General features: G+C 47.5%; 1 protein-coding gene across 1 annotated transcript in view; it reads left to right on the top strand.

Annotated features, from left to right (window-relative positions):
- The first annotated feature begins 439 nt into the window (after positions 1-439).
- PTN (pleiotrophin) overlaps positions 440-6000 on the top strand; it is a 76709-nt gene continuing 71148 nt past the window's right edge. The window contains exon 1 of the mRNA XM_082051477.1: positions 440-708. The gene's annotated coding sequence lies outside the window, so the exon portion shown is untranslated. The remainder of the gene's footprint in view (positions 709-6000) is intronic.

Here is a 6000-nt window from a genome sequence, read left to right as displayed (position 1 = left end):
TGCCACGGTCCAAGTGCCAAGCTGGAAGTCAGAGAAGCTGAAGTTAAAGCTCCCCATACCCCGACACCCAAAGGCTACCTGGGCAAAAGCTGTGCATGTTTGTGCCTTTGTGCGAGCCCCTGCATCGGCCGGGGGTACTGTGAGGTGCTCCCCCGCCCTCGGCTCCCCCCCCCCCAGCATCCGTGGGTGTCGTTAAGAAGAGAAGGGGAACTCGCTTGGGCTTATCCCCACCGGGCTCTCCCGCTGCGGCGGGCGCTGGGGGAGCTGCCGCCGAGCCCCGCTCGCCGCGGAGCGCACCCGTCCCGCCCCCTCCCCACCCTTCCACCGTCCCACCCCCCGCCCCCGGCGGCGGAGGCGCGGCTGCCCCGCGGGTGACCCGCCCGGCGGGCGCGGCCCCCACCGCATCACACGAGGGGGCAGCGCGACCGCTTGCTCTGCCCCGGCGCCCGCCTGCTTCCCTCCTCTCGCAGCCTCGCTGCAGCCCGGGCTCTGCTGAGTCAAAGCGCGGATCAGGTTCCCTGCCTCCACTATAAAAATCTCGGCGAGAAATCTCCGGCGGGAGAGTGAGACGGGGCGCGAGGTGGCAGCCGGCGAGCCCGTCCGTGGGGAAGCGAAGGGACCCGCTGCGGCAGCAGCAGCCGCTGCTCACCGGGGACGCCCGCGGCTCGCCCCTCTCAGCTGCGGGAGAAGAACCTTTCGCCTCCCGAAGTAAGTCCGAGGGGGCGGCGGGGGCTTCTAGGGGCCGGCCGAGGGTTGGTCCCCCCCGCACTCGCTCCCCCAGGGGGAGGGTAGGAAGTTCTTCCCCCCCTCTATCCCGGCTCCAGGGGACTTGTCCCAGTGGGGTTCCGTAGCCCCGGTGCCACCTCTCCTCCTCTCGTCACCCAGCGGGTGCCGGGGAGAGGGGCCATGGAGCTGGGTGGGACCCCGGACCCAGCGGGGTGGTGAGGACCACCTGCGGCCCCAGAGACACCTGCCCGAGGGGCAGGCGGGGCCGAGCATCCGGGGTTGCCTGGGAGCAGGACGAGGGTGCCGGAGGGCGCCTCGGTCCCCGCTGGGCTTTGCCGTGATGGGGAACGCTGCGGCCGCTGTCCGCTTGACGGGCGCCGCGCTCGGGCTGGCGGCGGTGGGCCGGTATATGGGAGCGTTAAAAAGCCAAGGCAGGATGAGAACGAGAGAGGTGGTGGTGGAGGACGTGACCCGGCGGGGAAGGGAGGCGGGAGTCCACGGGCCGGTACGTTTCGAGAGGACAAAAGGGCAGTGGAGTGACCCCAGAGCGGCAAACCCCCTGCAGGTCTCAGTTGCCCTGTGCCAGGAATGTCCCGGCTGAGATTCAGGATAATGAGGTTAAATTGTACCCTCAGACCGAGGACTTTGATATTTTTCTTGGGACTTTGCCTTCTTATCCATAGTTTACTTCCACTAGAACAACTGAATCTAGCAAGTGCCGATAGATCTATTTAAAACTGCCATTGTGAGTTTATGCCTTCCATTTACTCAGGAGGGATGGGTTGGGAGAAAAGCCGAGTTAACGGTGAAAGCACAGTTTCCCCCTGTTGAGCACACACATTATTCTGCGAATGTGTTATGGTCTCCAATACCTATACTTCCAACTCCTTGCCCTCTTTCATCCCCTCCTTTGTAAAGGTAGAGCTTCTAATACAGGAGAAGTAGTCTTCATTCTTTGGGAGCTCATCTGCTCGTTTTACATGTCCCAGTTGGCTGTCACACACCTCTTCCACACTGCAAGTGGTTGCCTTGACAGTGAATGTCTACTGTGCATTATCTTAGTGGTACACTCTGAAGCTGGTAAACCCTAGAGACTAGTTGGTTCTTGGGACCATTGTGGAAATATTTGCGACATGCATTAAAGCTTTCTCTGTGAGATAAACCAGCAGCTATGGATAGTGGTAGATGTTTTAACTAGATCCTGTTTGCTCTAAATGACCTGTATTACAGTGGAAGAGTGCTTACCCATGGCTCTTGAATTCTCTGCCCTTTTCTTGTTTTCCCTTTATGCCTTGATTTTGTTGAGCTTTTAGCAAAGTTCAACTTTTTGCACAAGAAATAGCCTGAGTGTGTAACTTCTTGCATTAGAGAGAAGGAGGGAAGGGACAGAGAGAAAGAGAGACAAGGGAAAAATATGGGAAAAGTTGTTGTAAAGAAATAAATGCCTTTTACATTTTCTGGAGAGTGTGCATGAGCTGACTGACAAAGCAATTTTTGTCCTGTTTCCTCCCTGAAAATAAATAAGAATTAAAAAAAAAAGAAAAACAACAACAATAAAAAAGTCTGACCTTTCAATCAGAAGTGATCCAGAGGGAAAAAGGAACCTTCATATTTGTGATAAAATTTTTTAATTTGCTGTAGTAATGAAAATTTAGAAGTGAATGGAGAGGGTACTTCATTGGGGAGGTTAAACAAACAAACAAAGGCAGCAGCAAAAAAAATCTGCTGAATAATTTAGTGACTCTTCCTAAAGAGCAGGAAAGCTGGTGTTTGATATGCTACTGTCTCCAGAGTAAGCCAAACTATCTGGTGATTTGCTACTTACGAAGCTTTGGATGAAACTGAAGGAGAGAAACTTACTGACTTCAGTGTGCTCCCGAGCAAGCTCTTGGGTAGAAAAAAGAGAACAGCAACAAATCTTTCTTTTACAAATACTAAGTCTTTGTTTACAGCGTAGAAGCTGTCTAGGAAAACCAGACTTTTTTGCAATTATCCAGATGTGTATCACCAGTTACTTGATACGTGGCCTGTGGCTGATACATCCTTGGAGCAGAAGGTTGATCTTACTATAGTGTTACAAAACGTAGTGCTGCTATCCCAGTGCCACATGCCTGTATTCCTCTATGCCCATACTGATACTGAGGACACTTTGGAGGCTTGTCTTATTCCTGACACAGCTGTACTGATGGATGTTTTTTGTAGATTAATCTTTTCATCACTAATGTGAGTATTATTACTTAGCTGACTTCCAGCACTCATGACTCCAGCAAGGTACTTCCCTGATACGTCCCTTGTTTTCTGGGATCATTCTGGGAATGGCTGTTCCTGAGTACTCAGATAGTTAAAAATAATCCTTTACAGGAGCTCAGAAAATGCACTCCTTTAACTTGTACTCTATTTTGTTCTAGCGTGCTTTTGTGGCAGGGAAGGTATGATTTATCAAGTGTTACAGTGTAACAAATGTTTTTGTGTAACCCTAGGGCAATAGGGATGGAGCTGGCATTCCTCACGGAACCTCCTGCTTGGTTCAGGCCCCCTCATTACCTACACTCCCAAACGTGGTGTTTTCTGTGGGAACTGGTCTTTAACAACATACACTTTGCTTCGGTATTTACAGCCTCTTGCTGATCAGTGTATCAAAAGCATTTTCATTCTGAGGATTCATTTCAGGACTTTAATTGAGGAAATCTCTTTGTTTCAAGCCTCTATAATAAACCATTCAAAATGCTGTCTTTGAACGAACTAGGTCACTGTAACGCGCAGACACACAGAGTGATTCTCATCTGCTTAGGGTAGCCTGCATTTGGTCGACCCATATCGCTGATTTATCCTTCTTGGACTAGCTTGTTCACAGGGAGCTTATGCTGAAAACTCACTGCTGGAGGTCATTCTCCATTCTTGGCATCTCTGGCAGCCTTAAACTTAAATTGCAGCCTCATTTTCTGCCCAATCAATACCACTCTTATGTCACTGAGTTTCCATGGTGCCCCAAATCTTCTGTCTACATATTGATGTCTGACAGCAAGAATAGCATTCTGTGTTGCTATATATACTTACTAAACCTGTCAAAACTATTTAGGGTCTGTCGCACTAATTTATATCCATATCCTGATATTATTTGTATCTGTCAAGCGTTGACTGATGGAACTTGCTACACTAACGAATCAGCCCCAACAATGCACTCCAGGGATGACTCGAGGGATGGATGTTTTTGAGAAAGGGAGAAAGACTCTCTTCTAGAGTAGCTGGGGTAGTCTAGAATCCTTTGAGCACAATAGAGTCATTTTGAAAACTTCCAAGTCTCAATGGCTCCAAGTTAATGCTTTGGAAATCATTCTCCATTGTGCTGTTCTGAATGCATAGAGGGTCCTCTCCAGTGGAGCGTGGAGAGGAAAGTAGAAAAGTGGCCATTGTCAAGTGTTCAATGTGCATTTGAGGAGAGTTGGGGGAAATTTGAATCAGTTGTCTCACAGCAATTTCTTCAGCAGAAGCACTGTGGAAAAATGAAATTAAAGGAGTGAGTAATGTCTTCTGTATGTGGATGTTTGTTTTTTACTATGATAATCCATGAAACATTGTAGTTGTGTAAGAAGTGGTATGGCTGCATGTCTGTGGATCAGCACAGCAGCAACTATACAAGATAAGAAAAGGCACATCTTCTGTGTGTCATTGCCTTCCAAAGGACTGATACCTATTATTTCTGCCAAGAGTAATAGACACTAAATAAAGACCAGTAGATTATTATTATTTTTTCTAATGATTATTTAAATATGCTTTGCAAACTGTTGATCTTGTGTCAAACAGAGGTGGTCATCAGCTGGAAAAACTCTTTAATCCCACTACATTAGCTTGATCCAGCCCATGGAAATAAGAGTTGGCACTCAGCACGGAATTTGCTGCTTAAAATTCCTACAGTCTTTTCACTAGTGAAGAGTAAGGACACTTAAGACTTAAAAGGCCCTCGTGCAGGTGGTGTTTGACTTAGTGATATTGAAGTCATTCAGTTCGTTACATTTCCAGCAGTGTCTTACCTTATCATGGTAGAAAGGGTCAGTGGGATCTACCAAACTAGACTCTCTGTTGGCCAATATGCCTCACTTCATTTTATTCCAAGGAATAAAATCACTGAACCATTTAACATGTCTGACTCTACCTCCTGCAGTGGCATCATGATGATTTTTGATTTTTTTTTTTTTTGTTAACTTTTCTCATTTCCTTGCTTGCTTACATATGTGGGAGTGACTTTTTAGAAACTGTAATCATCTTGCAGACTACTTTTTAATGTCTTTCAGACCGAAGGTTGAGAGAACACAGCTGTAGGCAGTTTCATGGGAGATGAGAAGGGGGAATGTGAACGTAATAAAGAGCTAGACGTGTTACTGGTGCAACCAGGTGATTTACACCCCCTCTGTCCCTCCGCTCCAAAAAGCCTCTGCTCTTCCTTGCGGTATCAGAATAGCAGATTTTGGTTTCAATGTGGATAACCTCTGGAGATGAGGAGTAGAGCTGACTGTGTCTGAGGCAAAATCCAGTTCCGTTACATTACAAAAAATGCATTAATATGTTAATTTGGACCCTAGGAGCACATTGCTTGGCAAATGCCATTGACTGCATGGCAGCTGCAACAGAGGGGTAAAGACTTCCAGAGTAGAAGTGCATTACAGGAGTTGGGTTTTTTTCTGATAAAAATAGTCTCTGAAAATAAATAGTGCTTTGAGGCTCCAGTCCGCTGCCATTTAGTAAACTGCAAAGTTCAATTGTAAACTAGACCTTTCTCCTCTGAGGCCTGCCAGCACTATTTCAGAGCTCATTAAATGTTTCATGAGAGCATTATAAAAATCTTCCTTCCTCATTAGTTTCTGCAGAGTTCCAGTGTGGCTTGGACCTTGTAAACATCTCCTGTTTAGTTGTAGATGGTACCATCGTCAAGTGCCTGTGGGGAGAGAAGAGACAGAGGATAAATAGTTCTCTAATACCTCGGTCCAAATGCTTGTTTTGGTACTAGTCCACAGCCAGCTAACAGTGTAAATGAAATAGACTATTTGCCGTCTTCAAACAATATTTTTGGAGGAACTCACTATCTGTACAAGTTCTCCTCCCAGGAGTCAAACCAGATGGAGACTGGACGGGTTCTTCTTTCCTTCAGCAAACCTCTCTCTACACACCTGGGCTGGTGCTCTGTCATCTTAGTGGGGCTGGTCCAGCTGGCAGTGGAGACAGACACAGTGCTGGTGATGCTGGCAATGAGGTTGCAGTAGCCTATTTTTCAGGCTT

This window comes from Streptopelia decaocto (assembly GCF_964273445.1).
Source record: "Streptopelia decaocto genome assembly, chromosome: 1".
Lineage (NCBI taxonomy): Eukaryota > Metazoa > Chordata > Aves > Columbiformes > Columbidae > Streptopelia > Streptopelia decaocto.
The sequence above is the reverse complement of the archived record's forward strand: the minus strand, read 5'-3'. Positions and strand labels throughout refer to the sequence as shown.